Raw genomic sequence first — 25,656 nt, 5'->3', positions numbered from 1 at the left:
TGACAGTGAATTTTACTCTTTAGGCCTGTTTTAGGGTTGAAGTGCTACTTTTTTAATGTTAATTTTTAAATTGATCATGCCCTGAGTGTCACTTCTAAAACTTCCACAAAATTGACACACTCCAGTCATTTTGACTTGATTTGCATTCCACTGGGCATGCCCAGAGTCACAAACACACTCAGAGTGAAGTACTGCTAAAATTCAAGTACTTCTGTAAATGGAAATTGCTCAGGAAAGTCCCTCAATCCTGATCTCTTCCCAGCTGAAGGGCCTTTAGACATTATAAATTCTTGAACAAGTCTAATTATGCCTGTTCTGAATGACTAGAGCTCATATTCATTGTCATTTCTAATTACATATACTAATGTCAGTGCAAAATGACCATTACAAAGTTACTGTATATTATTTGATCTTTAGGAGTACAGCTACCTGTAGGTTTGATAGAGCCTATAATAATAAGATTACAATTTTATAAACATATAACTTTCTAACAACTGAAGTATTCTTTAGTTTGACTTCTTATTCTCACCTTTCCCCTACTATGGCAGCCATCATTTTAGCAGTTCAAGCATCCCAACATACCCTAAAGGGAAGGCTGAAGATTTACTGAAGACTTGTAAAGTGAAATCCTGACCCAACTGACATCAGTAAGAGTTTTGCCAATGGGGCCAGGATTTTACCTCTAAGCTTCTTTGCCTACTTGGCCATTCTCCAAAGGGACCTATTCTACTAATCTCTGTCAGGGGAGATGCTTCAGGGCTGCTGTATGTTTTTATGTCCATTTTATGTCTATGACAGGTACAACCAACTTAACCAGGTTTATTTTGTTTGATAGATGTATTTAGGATTGTAATCTTTAATTACCACTAATCTTTCTTTTAAAATCAAAACACAGTGACGATCCTTACATATGCCTATGAATTGTGCTTTCCTTTATAGCAATGTATTCAAGAGTCTGCTCCACACTAGGAAATTGACTTGCTGAAATCCATGTTCAGTACTGGTTCTCCCTGAGTCAAAACTGAAAGCAGTTTAAATGCTAGTGAAAGCGATGTTCATAAAGCATGATTTCACTATGTCACTGTCCAGTCTGGACAGGATTCTGGGATAACTAATTTTAATTCCCACCTGTAGGCATACCATTTCCTCAGTATAATGTTGATGACTGTTATATTTCTTTTTCTTCAAATTTATTTAGTTTCTTATTTGATAGAAAATTCTGTTTTAAGACAAATTCTTCTTTAGACATACATCTGAGTGTAGGGGACTTACAAACAGCTGCTAAGAAACATTCACATGTATCTGCATGCTTAGGAGCATCTCACAAAGTGATATTAAACTGGGGAAAATAAACAGAAAAGAATCCATTTGGCTCAGTGATGCAGTTACTTTCCAGTTCATGGCACAATGAAAGTATCAAACAAGTGTAAGCAGAGTCTGAATGAGCTCTCCCCTGACATCTAGAGGTGAGCTGTGGAAAAGGACACACCCACCCTGCCTAGGTGCTCAGCATAATGGGATTGCTTGCCCAAATGATCACTTGTGGCTTGTGTTGGATCCCCAGTCTCCTGGTTATTGGGCCGGGAATACTAAGGGGTTGTTATCCTTGTTGTGTGAATCAAGGGCAGCAGAACTGTACCTGGCATACCCTGGTGGAGGGACTCACCCTCAACTGAATGGCATGCACTAGGCAGGGGATATGGGTTCAAAAGCCCAACAAGTGGAGAGAGGGTTGGTATGGATACCTGGTGGTGTAGGAGCTGTTTAAGGGTTCTAGACACCATGTCACTCTTCCTTTTTCCTCCAGTATAATTAAAGTGATAATTTAGATTCAGTTGAAACTCTTGTTACACACTGAAGAGCTGAAATCATTCATACTTTTAAGAGTGTCTCTGGTGTAAGAAACTGCCCAGTGTGCAGTAGCAATAAGGCTCCCCCACTAACAGCTGAAATCACTGAGAGCTGTGTTAAGTGATGGATGCTGCAGACATCTTGGTGAGTGGCCAGCAGGGCCCCACAGAGAGAAACAGCAACCGGCTGGTGGGGCAGTGAGCGAGTGTCTGAGCAGCAGAGCATGTAAGGTGCCTTCTTATCTCCCCACTTCCCCCTGACCCTGGATGGAAAGAGGTGAACTCTGCAGATGACTCTCTGAACTCTGAGGTTGCATTGACCAAGGACAGAAACTGGAGTGGGGTGCAGAGAAGGGACGGGCACATTAAAGGGACTTTTTTATTGCTGACTTAAGAACGTGAGGGGAAAAGGACACTGCCCAACTTGATGGGGGTGGGTCTTTTGCTCATGGTTTATGTTTATGAACCCCAGGTACTGTGTTTTACCAAATTAATGCTGAGTTAAACGTTTTTGCTACACTCAGACATGGTGCTTGTCAGAGGGGAAGTATCGCCTCCCAGAGGCGCCCAGGGAATGGTGTGTAGTTGTCCCAGGTCACTAGGTGGGGGCTCGAGCTGGTTTTGTGCTGTATCGTTGAAAAGGAACCCCTAGATATTGAACCTGGCCCTTGTTGTTGCCAGCTGTAACTGCCAGAAGGGTTACACAAGCAAGAAAAGTAGTTTCACACACACACACCCCTACAGGTAGATAAGCAAACCATATCCCTGCTAGCTGGCAGCTGCCTGCTGAGGTAGTTGTTTACCACCTTTCTTAGGGAGGGTGCACAGAGGCAGTGAACTGTGGGCTGAAGAGAAAAAAATAAATAATTACATTATCTCTAGTTATTTCAGTGCCTGCACAGATATAGTTTGTTATTGTGAGCTTGATGTACCATGTGTGTTGTTTCATTGTTCATCCACAGTAATGTAGTTTTGTAGAGTGCATCAGTCCATGGAGAAAGTGCAGTGGAATTTCTCTCAGCATTTTCTGGCAGTTTCTCAAACAAACAATATTAAAGGTGCAACTGCAAACTATCATGATGTGAAGGAACTAGGGTGACCAGACAGTAAGTGTGAAAAATCGGGAAAAGGGGTGGGGTGTGGGGGTAACAGGAGAAAAAGACCCAAAAATCAGGACTGTCCCTATAAAATCGGACAGGAACAATAGAAAGAATAATAAGAGGTCAATATGACTCCCTCAGGAACTCTTTAATGACCTGAAAATCAAAAATGAATATTACAAAAAGTGGAAACAAAGCTATGGATGAGTACCAAGAGAATAGCACAAGGATGAAGGGACAAAAATCAGAAAGGCTAAGGTACAAAATATCCCACCTAGCAAAAGACATTAAAGGCAATAAAAAGAGGTTCTTTAAATACATTAGGAGCAAGAGAAACACAAAGGAAAATGTAGATCCTCTACACAGAGGGAAAGGAGGGAAATAACAGATGACATCAAGAAGGTTGAGGTGTTTAATGCCTATTTTGCTTCAGTTTTCACTAAAAAGGCTAATGGTGACCAAATATTCAACACAATTGCTATTTATCCGCCTCATAAATTTTATAATGTTATTTAATTTATATTGAGTCCAGTTAGTTTAAAGTGGACAATAATTCAGTCTTGTCTGCAAATTGTGACACACTATGCACTTCCACTACTCTATCTAGCATATAATTGGGAGATATGTGGAAAGCAGAAGAGACATCCCATTTTAAAGGGTGAAAGTGGACACATTATTGGCTATGAACTTGCAACTAGGAATGGGTGAGCCGGAGTAGTTTGGATTTGTGTACTAATGTTGACTACAAAGTTCAGTATCTAGATTCCTTCACTCCACATCATGAAGCTGCAGACTTGAAGTAAAAGGTTCTTTTGAGTCAGCCATGAAACAAGATAAGTCTCTTCTCTGCCTTCCATGTTTGGGCTTCTAAGATCAGAGGGTGGAGCATTTTTTGTATCCTCCCTCAGAACTACTGGGAAGGATGCACTAATTGGAGGAGCAGTGTAATCTTTCCTTACCATGGAATTTGAGGTGACATAGGTGGATGTGACTCATGTGTACACAAACCACAGAAAACAAAAACAAAAAATTTCCCTTGAGCATAGGAAAAGTGATAATGTAAAGGATTTAACAGATTCACAACCAGGCCTGCCGATAGGGATAGGGACGGGGACAAAGGGGGCAATTGTCCAGGGGTCTGGGTGATTTAAAAGGGCCCAGGAGCCCCAGTCATGCAGCAGAACTAAGGCAGGCTTCCTGCCCGTCCTCACTCTGTGCTGCTCTCAGAAGAGGCCAGAACCCTGTGATCCCTGGGGAAGAGCAGGGGATCTCTGTGCGCTGCCTCTGGCCCCAGCAATGACTCCGGAGCTCTCATTCACCAGGAATGGCAGCCAATGGGAGCTGCTGGGGCAGTGCCTGCAGGCATCGGTATGCAGAGACCCCCTTCCTAGGAGCCACTGCCAGAGGAGTGTGCCGGTTGCTTTCAGGAGCCGCCTGAGGTAAGCGCTGATCCCCTGACCCACTCCTGCACCCCTACCCCAGCCTAGAGCCTGAACCCAAACTCCCTCCCAGATTCTGCACCCCCCCACACACTCCTGTCCCTAACTACCTCCCAGAGCCTGCATCCTGCATGTCCTCCCATGTTCACCCCCTGCCCCAGCCTGGTGAAAGTGAGTGAGGGTGGGGGAGAGCGAGCAACAGAGGTGGGGGGATGGAGTTAGCAGGGGTGGGGACTGAGAGAGGGGGCAGGGCAAAGGTCTTTGGATTTTCGTAATTAGACAGTTGGAAACCCTACCGGGCAGGCATATAGAAGCTCTGGCCATCCCAGAAGAGCTCACTGATACCAGCCAGCGTAGGTGCAGCACCAGCCAAATGTCAGGTAAACTGCATCCACGTGGGCACGGCTTGTGTGTGTGGGGGGGCCCATTGACTGTTCTGCCCGGGGTTCTGGTCAGTGGGCCTGTTCACAACCTTCTCCCATTAAAAAAAAAATATATTTTTATATATATCAGTAAGCGAACAAGTGAAAATTTAGAGACTCAGTGAGATTTTCCTATGATGATGGGAGAAGTGAGTGTTCAGCACCTCACAGGATCAGGCCCAAGAATGGTATTTAAAAAAATCATTTAGTCAAAACAATTGGGACAAAACCTAAAGTCTTCACTGAGTTTATTATTCACTCAGAATTTCCACTGAAGCGTATTTTTAGGCTAAATCCTGATAGGTGCCAAGCATCTGCACTTCCCAAATAAGTCACTGGGTCAAATCATGAAGTCTTTACAGCTTTATAAAAGCAGTGGGATATCACTTGACTAAGAACTACATAAAAGCTAAGTATCACAGGCTCTGGCCTTAGTACAAACACTCTGCTCAGTTGTATTTGGAGGGTTGAAAATTCACACCATACAAAGAGTCTTGTAGGTTTGTAATTTTAGAAAAACATTGAGCAAGGCTCTGTGCCAGTCCAGCAAATACTGCACTATGATGAGTGTGCTGTAGTGCTCATGTCCCAGGCTCTAATGTCCTTCTAGGCTTGTAACAGCCTGGTTTTTATTTGCTATAAGGGCCTTTTAGACTCCTCTGGCACTGCAAAGTGGCCTCAAAGTGAGCATAAAGTCAACATGAATGTAATTTAAGGGCCCTTTGCTCTGGTAGCATACAGTGGCCTCAACCAATGCAAACAAGAATCAAGCCCAAAGTCATACTTGTGTAAATGAGAGCTGTCACTAAAATAAGCAAGTGTAAAGCCAGGTTAAATCCATTGAATTCAAAACCGAGATCAGAATATAGCCTTAGATTATTAATTGTGCATGATTCTTCCACTGTTAGCCTGGGGTTTCAGAACCCAAAGCAGTGGTAACTTAACTGTTTCACTTGAGGTGGTGTCAGAAATAAATCAATGGGAACACAGTGCTTCCAGCTGATGACAGACTGATACAAGTAAGCATGCTCTTATCTAAAACTGCAATTTATTAGATTTCAGCTCAGAGACATAATAGATTTAGAACATACCAAATAATTACCTAGAATCTGAGATAGTATTGAATAATTAGCAGCAGGTTGGCGATGCTGGTCATTTCCCCTGCAGGGATTAGAGGTCAGGAAAAAATTTCTCAGGATAGCTTCAGAGACCTGCTCCAAAATACACTCCATTATCTAGTCTTTTTATAATTAACTTTTACAAAACACATAGCTCATAGTAACACCCTACTTGGTCACCATTTCTCTTAACTTCAATAAGCTACTTATCAACAAAACATTCCTAACAATCTTAGTCATAATAAACTTCTATATCAAAATGTGAATGCACACAATAGGGTTGCAATTTGCTTGATCAAATTCTGAGGTAACATCACCAGATTCTATCATTGTTCCCTGGGAAGGAAAAAGCTGGAATTACACTGAGAATTGAAGGTTCTCTAACCTATTAGAAGCTGGCCTCAAGAATTCTTGGGACAGGTGCCAGGTCTTGTACTGTTGCATGTGCACCTCCTTACTCTGTTATTTTAATTAACAGAACTCAGTGATTGCTGTTGTTATCCAGTGTAGCTCTCACCCTGCAGATAGTTTCAAGTATTAGTTAAACTAATGACAAGCGTACACTTTTTGCCTAGTCTTTCACCAATAAGACAATTAAAAATACTAGTTTTTGCAAGATCTTTATCTACCAGTGATGACTTAATAAAGGTGTAGCAGGTAAAATGAATCAGGCACAAAAAGCTTAAGTTTTGTGTAACTCAGGTAACACATCTTTCTACCCACATTAATGATGTCTGCCAGGGTTCTTCCCTCCCCCTGATACCTTGATAAATTCGGTCTCAGAGAACACAAGTCACATACATCCAAACTGTCAGGGCCAGGCCATGGGTGGACTGTATGCACCAGTCAGTTACCAAGTTGCAGGCAAGAGACAAGTAGCAGGATTAGGCCCAAAATGGGTAAGGGCACCACAAAATCAGAGTCAGGCACAAAGTGGCAGGTGGGAGGCAAGTTGCAAAGTCAGTGTCAAGACAGATCAGGATACCGGGAAGTCAGGGTCAGGTACCAGGTTACAGACAACAGGCAAGTAGTGGAGTCAGGAATGAACTGGGGTCAGAAGTGTAGTGTAGGGTTCACAGCAAGGTAGGATCTTGGGCAGAAATAAACAAATGGTCTACATCACTGCTCAGACAGCTCACCATGCTGGCTTCTTGGTTTATATACTTACATGAGCCAGTCAGTGAGCTGTGGGGGCTGCCACTCAGGCTTAACGGGGTGGGACTTCCTGTAAGTCTAGCATCATAGCTTCTTCAGAGAAACCTGACTTGAACCTCCAGTAGTGATATAGAAGTGTGGGCAGTCCCACACCCTTATAGTCCCAGGTTCTAGTCATGCAGTTTCCTACAACTGACATCACAGCAGCTTTCTGTTGTTGCAAACTATTTTAATAATTAACTTTTAATGGATTTGTGCTGGGTTCTTGCCATAAATACTACTAATTCTTCTATATTGATTTCAACACACATTGGCCCAAATTCATCCCTGGTGTATTGCCACTCACTGCAAAGGCATTATATGAGATTAATTTTGCCTACTGAGAACAAGCTTTCTAAAAGAACTGATAACCTTAGAAATAAGTGTGCCCAGTAATCTGAAATACTAGGCTCGGGTTTTCCATCAACTTTATCACTCACTCAGTATCTTAGATTTCTCGTGGGCATTTCTTGATCAATGGTAGACAAGACAAGGTTTAAGTTTCTTGTTATACCTCTGTAGACACATATAGTGATCTAATTATTTGTGCACCACCTAAGTCAGACAAACAAAGAACCAAAAAAAAACAACAAAAAAAACCAAAAAATCCAGACCACAACATAATGCCTCCGGACTAAACTGATCCCAAAAGTCAAGTGTTAGTTTGACATCTCTTCTCCTGGCAGGTCTGAGCTTTTGAACTGCTTTATATAAGAAAACAACTTGAAGCTTTGATGTTTAGCCTGCAGCTGTTACTTTAGTGCAACACTCAGACATTTCTTAAATCTCTTAGCCTGAGTGGAGTAGAAAGGTGTGGCATTAAAAAAATCTATATACAATGAGAGGGAACATTACAAAATGTTGTGTTCACTATTTAAAAGATTAGATCCTGAGGCTTGTGATGTGAAGTAGGGCTCTAAATTGACCTTTACTATTGCAGCATTAAGAGCAAATTTCATATTAGTGACTAGGAGACAAATACTTGCATCTGGATACACAAGTGATGCTGGTATGAGCCAATATCATCTTAGTATTAGAGGGGTAGCCGTATTAGTCTGGATCTGTAAAAGCAGCAAAGAGTTCTGTGGCACCTTATAGACTAACAAACGTATTGGAGCATGAGCTTTCGTGGGTGAATACCCATTTTGTCAGATGCATGTCATCTTAAATGTGTGATCTCTTTGATTTCTATCCAAAAGAACTGCTGTACTTTTGAGGGTGATCAAAATTCACATGTACAAATCCTACACTCAGCCAAAGAAGGAAGGCATTAGGGGTGTGGTTTGCAGACATGAGCTACCCTCAGCACCTCCCTCTGGCATTCAGAAGTCACCCTGGGCCCAAGAGATCCTCTTTATTAACTACCAACTGCCCCACACAACAAAACATGGGCTTCTGCAGTGCGCCTCCCCCACACTTCCTTTCTGGGAAGCTATACCCTGTAAAGATTCAGTTCCCAATACCACATCTTTCTTTCCCAGTCAAAACTTCAGAATAACACTTAAACATCATTTATATAACACACAAGTCTAAATACTTATAACCAGCCTGTTAACTAAACTTACTAACAATGTTTGTTTAATCTCTGAGGAGTCTTGCATTGTTGCTTGAACTTGTAGGTCTCCTTTGAAATATCAGTACTACTGTCAGGGGGCAGAGAGTCCATTTGCTCTGGCAGTGTTATGGCCTGGGGCTTGGTTGTCTTGACCTGCTGTGGTTGTTCCCCAAGCCCTCCTCAGGCAAAACGGCAAACACAGTGCTCCGTATCTCCCGTCCTTCCTGACACTCCAGAAGGTGCCGCATATTCCTCCTCAGTATATATCTATTGGGGTGACAACTTCATGAAATTGTGGTGCACCCTCATGTGACACCACTGCTTTTTGCAACCACTGATTTTCACCATAGATGTGCACTGCATCATGTTCATGAAATGGGGGCAGCTCCTAGGATCCCAAATCACATTACTACTTTTGTTTAGCTGTATCTGTTTCTTTACACTTCTGCAAATCCCCATTTCCTCTGACAGCAGCGTCTACCATTACAGGGATTCTAGTTTTCAGTTTAAATAAGACTTCTGCAGGGGACAAACCATGTTTTATAAGTGACAGGATGGCACCATATAGTGTTAAGTATGGATCAGAGGCTGACTCTGCAATCTTTTTCAGTTGCTGCTTTATCATTTTCCACCAACTCATTTGATTGGGAATAATGTGGACTAGCGGTTACAAGTCTAAACCCAAATTTCAATGCAGTTTCTTAGTTAACATCCTCTGCCTGAGTTAACTAAAAAAACCTCTTAAACATGTCAGGTGTGTCAATCGGCCTGTCACAGGGTTCACTCACCACTAGCAGAGCCTCCTGCTGGCCATCCTGAAAATTAGCTCCCCCAGGCTTGCTGTCTCCCTCCACTGGTGTCTTCCCCCTCCAGTCTTGCTCTGCAGCTCCATTCACAATCAGATCTGCAGTCTCCTTTTCATGGCTTGGCTCTCCAGTCAGGTCACTAAGGTCATCCCCTTCCAGAGAATTCAAAGTCCTTCCAGACCCACTGTCCGGCCAGCATCTCCAACACCATTGCCACTTCCCCAGGGTTTCAGCCCAGGGACCCTATAACAAGCCGACAAGGTCTCTGCATGGTCCTATCCCTTGCTGCTGTTTCCCTAGGCTTCCTCCTACTTGTCTGGCTTCCCCCCTCTCTGGGTTTGCTAATCTCCCAAATCCCTCCACTCGGAAATAACTGCAGCCTAATTCTCTGCCTTCTTGCAGCCCTCTTATAGCTCACTGCTCCTGAGCTTTATATAGGCCCCGCCTGTTTCTGCCCAGCTGAGATTACTTCTAATTAGTGGCATGCTCCCTGACTCCTCCTCCAGGTGGAACTAACTGGCCTGCCTGGCCACTTTAATGCATTTCAACACCTCATCACATAGCTATTGTCAGAGGTAAGACTGCCTTCTGATTATCTTCCTTGTCACTGGCACCCATTGCTTGCAGACACAGTTGTCTTCCCCGTCTCCAGAGAGTTTCAGATGTGGTATAGCTTATAGCTGTGCTATTCTTCCACTCAGGTTATTTTCTTTAATTTCTATTTATTCCTGGTAATACACAGTGTTCAGGAATCACTTTGGTATTACAGTAACAGTTCTAACTGCTTTTACAGCATCTCTTCCCCACACTTCCTGTCTGGGAAGCTAAAACTCTTAAGTATCAGAGGGGTAGCCGTGTTAGTCTGGTTCTGTAGAAGCAGCAAAGAATCCTGTGGCACCTTATAGACTAACAGACGTTTTGCAGCATGAGCTTTCGTGGGTGAATACCCACTTCAGAAGTGGGTATTCACCCACGAAAGCTCATGCTGCAAAACGTCTGTTAGTCTATAAGGTGCCACAGGATTCTTTGCTAAAACTCTTAAGGGTACAGTTCTTAATCCCACAACCCAACAACTCCTGCCCCAAGTGTCAAGACTGGAAGGAGGGTCTTCCAGCTGGAGGAAATAAGAAGAGGTACAAGAAATAAAAGGAAGGAAGAAGGATGCTGGGGCTGGCTGCTTTCGAAGAAGGAGTAGTTCTCTTGTAGGTCTGGAAGGAACTGGGTCCCAGAGGCCTGAGAACTACAGCTTGCCCAGAAGAGCAGACAATAGAGTGAGACACCAAGTTTCCTCTTAATTCTTCCATACAGCCTTGAATTCCTTTGATTGTCCCATTCTAGTCCATCTTTTGACAAGCTGGGGAAAGAGAAAGCTCTCTCCCGATCATTGGCCTACTAAAAGTGTTTCTCCAGGTATGGAAGTCACATGAGATCTTGATGGAACACGTAAATAATTTTGTGTCCAGATTTATGAAGGAAGTGTCTGAGCTCCCCAAGATAAATACTGAAAAAATCTTAATATACATTCCTCAGACAAAATGGTTTAACATAATGGTTGGGGCTGAGCTCCTCTTGACCTGCTGCTCACAAACAGAGAAGAATTGGTAGGGGAAGTAGTGGGTGGCAACCTGGGCAGCAGTGATCATGAGATGGTGGAGTTTAAGATCCTGACAAAAGGAAGAAAGAGTAGCAGAATATGGACCCTGGACTTCAGAAAAGCAGACTGACTCCTTCAGGGAACTGACAGGCAGGATCCCCTGGGAGGCTAATATGAGGGGAAAAGGAATCCAGGAGAGCTGGCTGTATTTTAAACAAGACTTATTGAGGGCACAGGAACAAACCATCTCCATGTGCAGAAAGAATAGCAAATATGGCAGGTGACCAGCTTGGCTTAACAGAGAAATCTTTGGTGAGCTTAAACACAAAAAGGAAGCTTACAAGAAGTGGAAACTTGGACAGATGACTAGGGAGGAGTATAAAAATATTGCTTGAGCATGCCGGAGTCTAATCAGGAAGGCCAAAGCACAACTGGAGTTGCAGCTAGCAAGATATGTGAAGGATAACTAGAAGGGTTTCTACAGGTATGCTAGCAACAAGAAGGTCAGGGAAAGTGTGGGACCCTTACTGAATGGGGGAGGCAACCTAGTGACAGATGATGTGGAAAAAGCTGAAGTACCCAATGCTTTTGTTGCCTCCATCTTCACAGACAAGGTCAGCTCCCAGACTGCTGCACTGGGCAGCACAGTATGGGGAAGAGGTGAGCAGCCCTCAGTGGCGAAAGAATAGGTTATAGACAAGCTGGACATGCACAAGTCCATGGGACCGGATGCAACGCATTTAAGGGTGCTGAGGGAGTTGGTGATGTGATTGCAGAGCCATTGGCCATTATCTTTGAAAACTTATTGTGATCAGGGAGGTCCCGGACAATTGGAAAAAAGGCAAATATAGTGCCCATCTTTTAAAAAGGGAAGAAGGAGAATCCAGGGAACTACAGACTGGTCAGCCTCACCTCAGTCTCCAGAAAAATCATGGAGCAGGTCCTCAAGGAACCCATTTTGAAGGACTTGGAGGAGAGGAAAGTGATCAGGAACAGTCAACATGGATTCACCAAGGGCAAGTCATGCCTGACCAACCTGACTGCATTCTATGATGAGATAACTGGCTCTGTGGCTATGGGGAAAGTGGTGGACGTGATATACCTTGACTTTAGCAAAGCTTTTGATCTCCCACAGTATAGTTGCCAGCAAGTTAAAAAAAGTATGAATTGGATGAATGGACTATCAGGTGGATAGAAAGCTGGCTAGATCATCAGCCTCAGCAAGTAGTGATCAATGGCTCAATGTTTAGTTGGCAGTCAGTATCGAGCGGAGTGTGCCAGGGGTCGTCCTGGGGCCAGTTTTGTTCAACATCTTCATTAATGATCTGCATGATGGGATGGATTGCACTCTCAGCAAGATCACGGATGATACTAAGCTGTGGGGAGAGGTAGATATGCTGGAGGGTAGGGATAGGGTCCAGAGGGACCTAGACAAATTGGAGGATTGGGCCAAAAGAAATCTGATGAGGTTCAACAAGGACACGTGCAGAGTCCTGCACTTAGGATAGAAGAATCCCATGCACTGCTACAGGCTGGGGACTGACTGGCTAAGTGGCAGTTCTGCATTAGTAGAAGCACTGCCAGCAGATCGAGGGAAATGATTATTCCCCTCTGTTTGGTACTGGTGAGGCCACAATTGAAGTATTGAGTCCAGTTTTGTGGCCCCCCACTACAGAAAGGATGTGGACAAATTGGAGAGAGTCCAGTGGAGGGCAATGAAAATGATTAGGGGTCTGGGGCACATGACATATGAGAAGAGGCTGTGGAAACTGGGCTTATTTAGTCTGCAGAAAAGAAGAGTGAAAGGGGATTTGATAACAGCCTTCAACTACCTGAAGGTTCCAAAGAGGATGGAGTTCGGCTGTTCTCAGTGGTGGCAGTTACAGAACAAGGAGCAATGGTCTCAAGTTGCAGTGGGGGAGGTCTAGATTGGATATTAGGAAAAACAATTTTACTAAGAGGGTGGTGAAGCACTGGAGGTGGTAGAATCTCCATCCTTAGAGGTTTTTAAGGCCTAGCTTGACAAAGCCCTGGCTGGGATGATTTAGTTGAGGTTAGTCCTGCTCTGAGCAGGGGGTTGGACTAGATGACCTGCTGAGGTCTCTTCCAACCCTAGTCTTCTATGATTCTATGGTTTAGTAAGACCTTGGAAAATATGCTCTGACTGTTCAGTATCATTGCTCCACCAATGGAACCAGCTTGTTCAGCCCTCCTTTTTGATATCCAGAATGTTCCTCAGCCATCTACTAGCTTCTTTCCCTTAGCTCCCAAATAATGTCATGGCATGTAATCATACACTACTCTTTCCAAGTGAAGCTCAACATAGAGTGGCTCACCACAATGTGGAATTCCTCTTCTAGGAAGGAAGCAATATAGCATTTACCAGATGGGCCCATGGCTTGCTGCAATGGGGTGAAATCTCCTCCACCTTCAGTAATGATCAAGAAAGGGTTAAAAAGGCCCAGTAAGTCACATTCACTTCACCTGGAAGCAGACAGGAAGGTTGGCTCCAGTGAAGGGCTGAAGTGCTAGAGATTGTTGAAATGTAGAGGCCTCAGAAGGACTTACACTCGGCAGAACAGTGTTCAGATCTACAGCTGGGGAAATGCAGTGAAACCCCAGGGAAGGGTTGAACAGATAGCCTAGAAGATTAAATTGATTCTTTAAGACTACACCTAGACATTTGGTTACCCCTGAAGGGGGTTGAGCTAACCACTTCTCAGCCAGAGGGCTGAGTGGCATGCAAAGACAACCAGCTTGCAGGGTGCACCAGAGATGAAAACTTCTGTAATTTTGCAGTGTGAGACAAATGGGTGCACTTGCAGTGAGCACAGGTCATTATACTTGCTCATGAGGATGATTGTGTGTGATGGGATATTCAAATCACACACTGGGCCAGGGTAGGAAAGGGTTAATAGTCTTCTCTGCAGCGTGGTGCTGCAGTTGGTGCTGCTTTGCGACATCTGTCATAAGTGTCAGGTCTGAAGGGATGAAATAAGCAGAGGTGGAAGAAGGGAGGCTATTTTCCCTGGTAGAAGGAGGTCTCTTGTAGTCCTAGGAAGGACTGGATCCTAGAGCCCTGAGAACTACAGTTGGGCTGGAAGAGGGTGAAAAAGCAATAGGACTTCCCTGAGAGGAAGAAGAATAGTCTGTAGCCTGAGTTTATCTCCACTGTAGATGGAATAACTGGCCAAGTTTCCTGCAACAGCTGGGAGAGTCTGAGGACCAATGTACATGCTGTTTTTCCTGAGATAAATTCACACATTTGAAATCCCAGTGAATGGGAGAAACTTTCTAGGTGAAAGGAAAGCCTGGGAATGGACGAGAGGGCTCACACTGATTCTTGTGTGTCTGCAGCTAGCCCCAGTCTATACCCAGCCCCAGGAGCTGACCTTTTGTTGATAAAATAGGTTTCTCCTTTAAACCTCCTCTGTGGCATGTTTTCCTTTTGGCGTCTGCTGTGGCTTTTCTTGTCCTAAGTTTCAAACACCACAGTTACCATTGTGCTGGAGAGATCAGTGTGTAGCTGCTAACAAAAGGTCCATCAAAGTATTATTTGGAATCGCTGAGGCTATTTTTGGGTTAGTGGAAGAGGATATAACCTAATATCCATATCTAATTTTGGGAGGTGGACTGAGACAGTGAAACATAGAAAGTCATCTGAATTGGATTCAAAATTTTCTTGCCAGTCTCTTCCATGTATCCTACTGCCTCAATAATGAATACAAGGGCTTTATAGGGAACACATTGCTTCATCTTCTGTAAAAATGTAAAAAGAGCTCTGGTCACTCACACTCACTCGTTTTCTCTCTCTTCCTTCCTGGAGATACCCATTCAGGTGAGGGAGACATTCTACAACTTGACACAAAGATAAGAAGCTTTTAGGTTCAGAGCCAGTTTGGATCTTGCCACCTGTGATTGCTCAGGTATCTAAACTATACTGTGAAAGAGAGGGTGAGAGCCTGCTTAGCAGGGCTGTCAAGGCAAGTGAATATTTTGCTTATCTTTTATTTCAGGATTTCTTCTCTGCTACTGTAATTTGCCAGGATTTGAATTATGACAATGTGACCAAGGGCTTGGCCACTGTGAGGGACAGTGAGTAACTGACACACTCTGGGCCTGATTGACTCCCATGGAAGACAATGGAGGGGAATGACAATTGCAATTTCCATCCAATAGTAGTGCAGCAAGCAAGATGGTATGCACCACCCATGGCATTGAGAACTGACTGGCCAAATGGGAAGAAGCCTGATGCTGTTGCTATTTGTGCCCTTTATAGTTAATAGTCAGCAATATAGCGATGTGAGTTTTCCCTTTACGTTCTCAGGATAGTCGTGAGGAAACAGTTCCATGAACTTCCCAAAGATCATGTGGCTGATGAGGTCTTTTATTGAGAATCCTTAGCTCAAGCTTTTGTTTAGCTAGAAAAACTCATTAATTTATAAAATGTGAATTGTGGTAGGGGAAGGAAAGGGAGGAACAATGCTGTGAACTATATTTTGCAAAAATTTGTGAACTCAGATTTATTTCGCAAACCCAACAGAACAGACAGAGGGTTGGAAAATCTTCAGGTGTTGCCCATCTTTAGCCAGCTTATATTAATTACTGAAGGCATGAACAAGATGAGTTAATTGCTAAGTGATTTAGGACACTAGGATAATTGTACCTTCATATCTAAGAGTTTAAGTAACAATATTTGAGTTATTATTGGGGTGTGAAAGCCCACTAACTTCAGTGAAGTTGCACTGTCCTTACTAAGAGAATTCAACCATTGGTTTAAATTCACATATGGTGTAAGAGGGTGCATCCTTGATTATTTCCGCTAAGTCACACCTACTTACGTCAGATCTGAATTGAGCTCATGGTCTTTAATAACAGAGAACCCTGTGAACAAGGAGTTGAGAGCTTTGGCATCCTATTAAATGCTATCTGTTCATATTGTATTGTCATGTCATATAGAACCTATCCTGACTGAAGTCCTTGGAACCTAAGCACATGGTCAGACACACGCCAAGGTAAGGGGAAAAAGCAGTTGCTCTGGTTTGAAGAGACTGTTAAAGTAAACTGGAGTTGAACAACACTGATTCTTGCAATCTTATTCTTTTGTTGGTTGAGAACACTGGCAGTTTGTACTACAAGTTGCAGCATCTTTGTGACTAAGTTAGGGTATTATCTATAGTCAATGTTATTGATACAGAGGCAACTATAGGTATATTTTGTACATAAAGTAGAGTAGTATAATTTTGTGGACTCACACACATCTCTGCTAACAGATAAATTGCTTAGAGATTACTAATAAAAAAGATCACTATCAGCTCTTCTATGCTGTGGTATCTTAGGTATCTCAGTGATTTCCTGATACTTCAGTGTGGTAGCAGTTGCCAGTTATGTTTTAAAGTGGTGGTTCCCGAGTTGTGTGAAGTCATGACAGTAACATCTGTGCTGACAAAATAAGCAGACCTGAAAAGAGGAAGCAATTCTGCATTACTAGAATGAGCTTTCCACTACGCCTGCAAACCTGTTTCTTTCTCGCTTCTCCACTCAAAGTCTCTAAAGAGATTACCAGTGATAAACAGATATGAATTTCCACAGGGTTTCATGTTATTTCCAATAAGCTTTAGTGAAAGCAAAACTACAGGGGGAAAATGCCTCTCTCTTTTATGAAGAAGAGACTTCCAAAATAGCCATAGAAGTACAAACATTTGTATCACTGTCACACTTTGGCTTTTTGTGGAATTTGTAATATCAATCATGGACCTAAATGGAATAACCATTTTAAGCATGGTTTGAATGCCTTTCCTTTATAATATTAATAACCCATTTACATTTTTAACAATTTAAGTTGTTCTATTTGGCATGGTATGATACTAAAGAATCTCAGATTTATAGTCTTGACTCCACAGACTGATATTCATCCCTTTTTTGATACTTTGCTTTCTTGGCACAACTGGTAAATATTTAACAATATACTGGCTAAGGGATTGTATTGTATGATGCAATTTAATTTCCCTTCACACTGCTTACATGGCTTTTTTGTTGTGCTCTATGTAGATACTACATACACAAATGTACAGTATTAATTTGTCAATATTCCTGATGTCTGGCAGGAGCTGATGGAGCAGATGTGCATAAATAATTTGGGAACATCCACACTGGACAGCTATAACAAAGCAGGCCTCATTAGTCTTTAAATAATATTTACTGACCCTCAGTGAAAGGCCTGGAAAACCTACAGCAAGTTTTCTCAGTGACAGAAGCATTACAAGGAAAACACAGCAATGATTTTTCCTTATTACATCCAGACCTGACCCAGAGTGGCCTTTTCTGACAGCAAGCGCAGAGATATTTTTCAGCCAGCATTTAAAACCCCAAACTCCTCTCTTTAATTGATACCATTTGTTTTTAACCTTATGCCTCTTCTGGAATGTGGACAATCAAAATCCACCAGGCTTGTGTTGCATCTTTTGCATGGGGAAAGAGCATATTTAAGCCTCCAGGACTGTCCCCTGCCGTCACTTTCTCTCCATACTACACTCCCTTTTAAGAGATAAAATAAAAAAACCCAAGTCTGTCCTGTTTGAAATCTTTACCCTCTCTTAACAAAGTAAGTTGAGGTGTCTCTTACACTTCCTTACCTGGTCTCCCCTGCCTTATTTCCCCTCATGTCAATCCCTTTTATGGCCCCTTTCCCTTTCCTTATCTTTCTGTTGAGTGAACCTCCTCCTCACTAAACCCCACTCAAAGAATTAAAAATAATTGTGGAACTAGTGTAATATTTCCAAACCATCCACCTATTTGTAAGTTCTTTCCCTTTCCCCTACCCTCTGTCTTGTCTATTTTAATTGTAAAGTCTTAGGGGCAGAGACGGCCTATTGTTCGATATTAGTAAATGCATACCGCAGTGGCGTCTCATTCTCAATACGCCCTTCGGCACTATAAGTAGGGCTCTACCAATTTCATGGCCCTAAAAAACATGTCACAGACTGTGAAATTAGCCTTGCCTTATGAAATCTGATCTTCCCCTTGCTGCTGGGAGTGCCCCAGCCGGGGGCTCCTAGCTGCAAGTTGCCGCCGGGCTGGGGAGGGACAGGACTTGTTCTTCCCCTGAAAGGCTGGGGGCAGAGGGAGGGAGATCAGACCCACCTCTGAGTACCTTTTAGGTTGGAACCATCTCAGTTACACCACTATGAAATTTCAGATGTAAACATCTGAAAATGTGAAATTGACCAATTCTAAAACCGTCTGGCTGTGAAACTGATCAAAATGGACCATGAGTTTGGTAGGACTCTACCTATAAATAAATAATGCAATTGCAAGAAGCAGATTCAATAAGATCAAGGAAAATAGTAAATATTTCAATCTTCATCCTGAAGCTGTCTGGGTAAGGAGCTCTCTGCTCCCACCTATCGGTGAACAGGGAGAATGACCACAGAGCTGCTTCATCTGCATAAGTTATTTTACGTAGAATGCATTCTATAAGTGAACAGTAGATGAGGAAGAGGGAAGTGATGTTGTAAAGGGATATTTGCCTCTTGGACATTCACTCGGGCAGGTGGGGAACAAAATTAACCAACTGCCAGAGTTAGTGTGTGCATGTATGGTGACAACTCCCTGTCATTTGCAGACTGAACTAGAAGCAACTGCCGTCCATATGCTTGGGAGCACACATCTACTGCTCCCTTTGTGTGCTTTCATGGCTTCTCCTTGCCTTGGCCTTCAGGGTAGGCCAGGCATATAGGGAAAGTAGGCTGCACTATCCTACAAGGTGATACAAGCTCTACACTCCCCTGCACCTTAGAAGGAATTGTTCTTCCCCACATTTCCCTGGGACAGAGTATCTTCATATTACCCCTTATTGAAGGCAGTACCTAAGTGACAATCTAGTGCTTACTGTCTAAGCATTGTTATTTATATAAGAAATAATTGCTAATGTAGAAATTACTGGAATTTCTAGACTATTCTGAGAACATATACAGGATCAGTGGCATTTCTAATCTACATAGTTCCACGTAGAGGCACCATGCTTCACATCTGACCAGCAAGCCATAGCATTACCTGTCCATGTGTCTGCCCAAGGGGCTGCTGGGAGAAGGTGGCATAGAACTGGCATTGCTGACTCTATCCAGCCAGGGATTCTCTCACACTAGGTGAATCCCCAGCTGTGAAAGCAATACAAAGAAATTTTATCACAGGCCAATTTGGTCTTGAGAGCTGGGGCACTTCCAGAGATCCATTATTTTGAAGTTATAAATACACTACAGATACATTTCTACATGAGAGAATAAATACAAACATTAATCTACACATTTGTCAGATGCAACATTACACATCTCCACATGGCAGCAGTTAGAACCTGTAGGACTAGAACCTGCAACCAGAGGCTTTAGGGCCACTGATACCTCTGCATCACCACAAGAGGCTGAGGCTGGATTCCTGTGGGATGATACTGTGAAGCTGGGCTCAGCAGGCAGTACCATTCAGCAGGACTGGAGTGGTGGCCTCAGACAGGTCCCTGATTGGCCAATACCAATGTATAAACCAGGAAGTCATGAAGGGGATCTGTCTGAGGAACAATATAACTGCCTGCCTCTGCTGTAGACCATGCTTGTGAGACACCCTAGATTCTGGCTTCTGACCCTGCCTGCCTCCTGATGCCTGACTCTTGGTTTTCTCTTTGGCCTTCTGGGACTCTGACCTCCTAGTACCTGACTCCCGCCTCTTGCTCCGACCACTAGGTCCGACCACCTACATCCTGGTTGTGACAGCAGCAGTCTATTTGACTCCAAGTCTACAAAAGATTTAGCCACACCTGGGAAATTTCATACTGTAACAAATTCATAACTTGAGGTCTTAAGGACTCCTGATCCATATTTCATCTCAGAGTTCTCTCTGGATAGGGCAAGTAATTAAAATGGAACAGAAATTAGACAATTAATTTTATGATAAAAATGTACAGAATTTGCCATCTTACAAATACGATCCCACACTAGAGATTGTAAATAACTTATGCCACATTCAGACTTTTTTTTAATATTGTAGAAATCTAAAATTTTGATGAAATGAATTGAGACTTACATGTAGAGTAATGTGTAATAAAATCTCCTCCCCTGTGGACTCAGGGAAGACTTGATGTACTGTATGAGAGGGCATTTCAGAGATAGAGCACCTTCTGGACAGCCTGGGATGTTTTATGAGATCTTACCACTTTCCCTCATCTGACTTTTTCTGTCATGGACGAGTCTAATAAATCATTCCCACTAAAACATGGGAAGTCTAGTGCTTTTGGTGCTAAATCACTGACATCAGAGAGTGAAAGCAATTCTCATGTTGCAATGACATTTATCTGACCAACTATCAAAACTGCTGATTTTGAAGCTTTCAGAAACCTTTTCATCTTTCTATATTTTTTCTTGTATATTTGTATTTCAACTTCCCCTCAGGCTTTAGAGGCTAATTGAATTCTATCATCTCTAATCCTCTTTTGAAACCTACTTCATTCCCTATCGGTATATACATTTAAGAAGAAAAAGTTAAGAACTCTGTAATGCAGCTGCTTTACTTCACTTTGCTATTTCACTAAATAATAATATAATGTAAGTAAAGAAATTAAGGAGACACATCGCCAATTGGTGTATATCACAGATTAATGGTCCTGATGTTTATATTTAATTCCACTAAATTGTTCAAAGGAGGCAATTATTTTTCCCAGCATCTTTTCTTGAGGAAACTGGACTAAGAATAATAAGAGGTCAACTAACATTTACCAAAACCACTATAACTCATGATCCAGGAAGGAGAAGCCACCAGCTGGAACCTTGTATCTGAAAGAAATATTGGTGGAAGGCCTTTAAGGACTCAAGAATAGCTTCTGAGAGTGGATGGGGAGAACTTTACTAACCACTTATCTAATGTGAAGACAGATAATTATGCAGTAACTATGAAATTGTAAGCTCCTGAAAGGGCAGAATTTGTAGAATAACTTAATTCCTAGAGATTGGGGGATAGCTTGTGTGTATCCAAACTAGTGAAGGAATGTAATGGGTGATAGAACTAAGGCCACCACTCAGAAATGAGGTCCAAAGAAACAGGGGCGGCTCTAGGCATTTTGCCGCCCCAAGCATGGCAGGCAGGCTGCCTTCAGCAGCTTGCCTGTGGAGGGTCCGCTGGTCCCGTGGCTTCGGCGGACCTCCCGCAGGCTGCGGGAGGTCCGCCGAAGCCACAGGACCAGCAGACCCTCCGCAGGCAAGCCGCCGAAGGCAGCCTGCCTGCCGCCCTCGCGGCGACCGGCAGAGCGCCCCCTGAGGCTTGCCGCCCCAAGCACGCGCTTGGTATGCTGATGCCTGGAGCCGCCCCTGCAAAGAAAGGATAACTGTTAATGTAGAGGAGGAAAGGTCATTGATACTAAATTGCAACATTCGTACACTCTGATTTTAATATTAGGGACTAACATTTAAATCTTTTGATAAACCCTTTGAAAAACTTCAAAGCAACAAGAATTAGATGACTTACCAGCCCTGGACATTTCCCATTTAAACATTAATTAGGGGTGAGTAATTAATCTATTGTTGTGGGGGCAGGGAGCTTCTCTGTGACTTTAATAGTTCACAGATTTTTATTTTCCATTGCAGTGATATAAATCACCCACACATTACATAAAGTTGAAACCTGTAACAGCTAAGACTTACACATGAATATTTGGTCTGAAATGTGTATTGTATCCCAAGGTATTTAACAGTAGATCAAGTTTTTTCCAAAATAACTATTTTTTCATAAGATAGTTCTACAGAAATATAACAAAGTAGAAGTAAGTGAAGGATTGCATAAACATACATGTATACAAAGGTATCCTGATGTCACATGCTTGACCAAAGTATAGATGTAATTTTACTGAGTGACTGTGAGATTTAATCAGGTGTGTCCATGTAGCATCAAACTAGCTATACAAGAGGTGTGGAATATAGCCACTGCGTATGGTCAGAGGCACTGTGGAGACACCCTAAGAACAGCCAGATTCGGAGGGAAAGCTTAGCTTTATTTGCTATAGTTTTTTTGTGTTGCCAATGAAGTCAAACCCCAAGAACGGATTGAGTTTGGGCTATATACAGTATATGTGTATTCAATTGGGAGCGGTGTGAAAATTTCATCTACTTACAGTAACGTGAGTATTACACCAGATTTATTCAGTAGAACTTCTGAGTTATGAACATCTCTGAAATGTTTGTAACTCTGAACAAAATGTTAGGGTTGTTCTTTCAAAAGTTTACAACTCAGTGTTGACTTAATACAGCTTTGAAACTTTACTATGCAGAAGAAAAATGCTGCTTTTGCCCATATTAATTTAAATGAAACAAGCACAGAAACAGTCACCTTACCTTGTCAATTTTTTTAAACTTTCCCTTTATTTTTTTTTAGCAATTTGCAGTTAACACAGTAATGTACTAGATTTGCTTTGTGTGTGTGCGTGCACGGGGGGGGTGTCTCTGCTGCTGTCCGAGCGCGTACTTCTGGTTCCAAATGAGGTGTGTTGTTGACCGGTGTGGCAAAGTTCCTCCTCTCCTCTAGTAGGTCCTGCGCTTATTGGCGGATTTCCTCCCCTCAGTGGTCTTCCCCTTGGATGAAACCCACAGTCTGGATCAACTCCTCCTATGTCTGATTAGGAGTAGCGAGGCTTTGGGGGGGGGGAACCCGGGCCCGCCCTCTACTCTGGGTTCCAGCCCAGGGCCCTGTGAATTGCAGCAGTCTCTATAGTGCTACTTGTAACCGCTGCTTGACCGCTACAGCTCCCTGGGCTACTTCCCCATAGCCTCCTTCAAACACCTTCTTTATCCTCACCATAGGATCCTCCTTGGTGTCTGATACTGCTTGATTGTATGGTGTTTCCTCAATCCTCCAGTAGTACACCCTCTCAATTCTTAGTTCCTTGTGTCTCTGGCTCCCAGCTCCTCATACACACTTCCTTCCTCTGGTCCTCCTCCCTTGACTGGAGTGAGCTCCCCTTTTATACCAGGTGCCCTGATTAGCCTGCCCTGATTGGCTGCAGGTGCTCCTATCAATGTAGCTCTCTCCGGTGCCTTCTAGAAAGTTCTTAATTGGCCCCAGGTGCCTTGATTACCCTGGAGCAACTGCCATTTTGGTTCCCATGGTACTAGGGATTTGCTTAGCCTGGGGCTAACATACCTGTTCCTGAGTACTTTCCTGTAGCCATCCGGCCTTGCTCCATCACACCGGCCAGTTCATAACTCTGAAGTTCTACTGTATGTGTATAATGTGCCTACACAGATGAACCATGTATTCAGTAGATTTCATATCTATATTCTATTGAGTATATGGTTCATCTGTATACAGGTATATACATGCTCATACTGCTTGCACAAGAGCCAGTTTTATAATAAGCTTTAAATATTTAAATTACACTGACCACTAACAAAATATATATTTTTCTTTCATGTGGGAAATTAAAGAAGCTAAAAAAATAGATCTGGACATCAAATCTGAAGGTAAATGGCTGTTATTCAATATCATTGACCTGTGTTAAGGAAGCTGCACTGGTGAAGGATGACATAGTGCAGTGTTCTTCAATTGGCAGATCCAGCCCACGAGTGCCTTCCGTTTGGCCTACCATGCATCAATTGTTCCTTCATGCTCCCTGTTGGGGGCTCCACTGTAAGGGTAGCCCTGCTACCTAGCTCCAGCTCCATGCCAGCGTCCCAGCTGCTCTGGCCTCTGAAAGGCAGCCCTCTTCCCTTACTGGCTGCAGAGCATCCTCTGAGCTGACAGGTACTGGGTCCAGGTGGGGACGCTCAGAGGTGGTCAGCACAGGGATGCTGCAGCTAAAACTGGGAAGGGGAGCATAGGGCCAGAACTGCTGAGTCTTGGGCAGAGCTGGAGTTCTGGCCAAGATATGGACACCACCTTATCCAGGCTGCAAGAAAAGATAACTGGATACTGCTAACATAGTGGTTAGCATTACTGTGCACCACTGAAGTAACTGTGTATGCTTCCTCCAGTGTCTGCATCAGCTGCTACTGCCAGACCTCAGGACTCAGTCTCCACCACCGGGGGGAGCGAGAGAGGGGATGGCTCACACTGCTGTCCTCCTTCCACACCCCCTCACTCTGCCTGGTTCTGTTGCTCTTCCTGTTCCACTACGGAATTCGCTGGAGCCACCATGCTCCACAATTCCTGTCCTTCTGCCCCGAGTCCCGTGACTGTTACCACTCTACAGTGCTTCCCCTTTTCCTGGGTGTCCTTCCCCAACCTCTCCACACTGCTGCTCCTCTTGAACCCCAATATCCACCCCTGCCCCCTCAGTCCTGCTCACTGCTCTCAGGAGTCCTCTGGTTTACTGGTTGCAAGAATGGCCCCTAGTGGGACAAGGTCCTCAGAAATGCCCTTCTGCCCAACCCCAGGCTTGAGAGACAGCCAGAACCCATTTCCCCTGCCCCAGCCCTCCTGGGTGACAACCACTCCCAATACCTCCTCCTGTCCTCCCTTCAGCCTCCAACAGCTGCTTCTTCTTCTCCTCCTCTGCCACTTCCCTCCCCTTGAATGAAAGCCTTTCAGGAGGGAATCAGATCTGGCTCTCCTGCATATCCCCTTGGTCTCTATCCTAGAGCTGCAGAGCAGCTACAGGCCTTCCTGACTCAGCAACCATCTTGCACCTCTCATCAAAGTCCCCAGCTGACCCTTTGAGGCTCCATGAGGGGGAATAAGACAGTGTAACCGGGAGGCAGGTAATTAGGCAGGGAAGCATCTGGGCATGATAAAAGGCTAGAGACGTCAGTTAGAGGGAGATGCTTGAGAAGAAAGAAAATTCCCGAGCAGTAGCGTTCTCAGCTCTCTGAACTAGGCAAGAGCTGTGTGCCTAGGATAAGAAGCCTGATTTAGGCAGGAGACATGCTCCTGATGCAGGGAGATTGAGCTAGGCAGAATCTGTGCTCCTGAGATTGGAAGCCTGAGCTAAACAGAAACTGTGCTCCCAGGGCAGGAATCTGGGTTAAGCAGAAAGTAATTTCCTAGGGCAGAGAGTCTAAGGGGGATTCTGGAAACAGAGAGCTTCTTGGGGAACCTACGAGGCCAGGGAACCTGGAAAAAAAATTCAGGACAGGGGAGTACTCTAGTGGGAGAGTCACGGTGGACAGACAGCCCAGAGGCCTCTGCCTAGTATTTGGGGTGGCCCCTGTGAGAGACCTCCATGGACCCCAATGTCAGAGGAAGACTCCACCCAGGGAGCACCAGGAGCCTTGAGGTGAGACCAACCAGATGAAGTACCTGGCTGGAGGTGACTACTAAACTCAAGACAGGTGACAGACTGGGACTGTCTGAGTACCTCAGCCAGGAAGCTGAGATAGAACAGTGTCCTGTATGCCTGTGGGGGACACTGTTAAATAAAGAGAGATCCTCCAGAGAGGATGCTCTTTAATACCAAAAGTTGGTCCACACTTGTTTGTGTTCGACATACGAGAAATCAAGGCACGACTTACCTGCATGGCAATGCCTGATTGCATGGGCATGTGCTGCTGTATGCTGTCATGTTTGAAATTTCATCCATAGCTACAGTACTCATAAAGTAGACTTA

This window comes from Mauremys reevesii, linkage group 5 (assembly GCF_016161935.1).
Source record: "Mauremys reevesii isolate NIE-2019 linkage group 5, ASM1616193v1, whole genome shotgun sequence".
Classification (NCBI taxonomy): Eukaryota; Metazoa; Chordata; order Testudines; family Geoemydidae; genus Mauremys; species Mauremys reevesii.
This window is presented reverse-complemented; position numbering follows the sequence as displayed.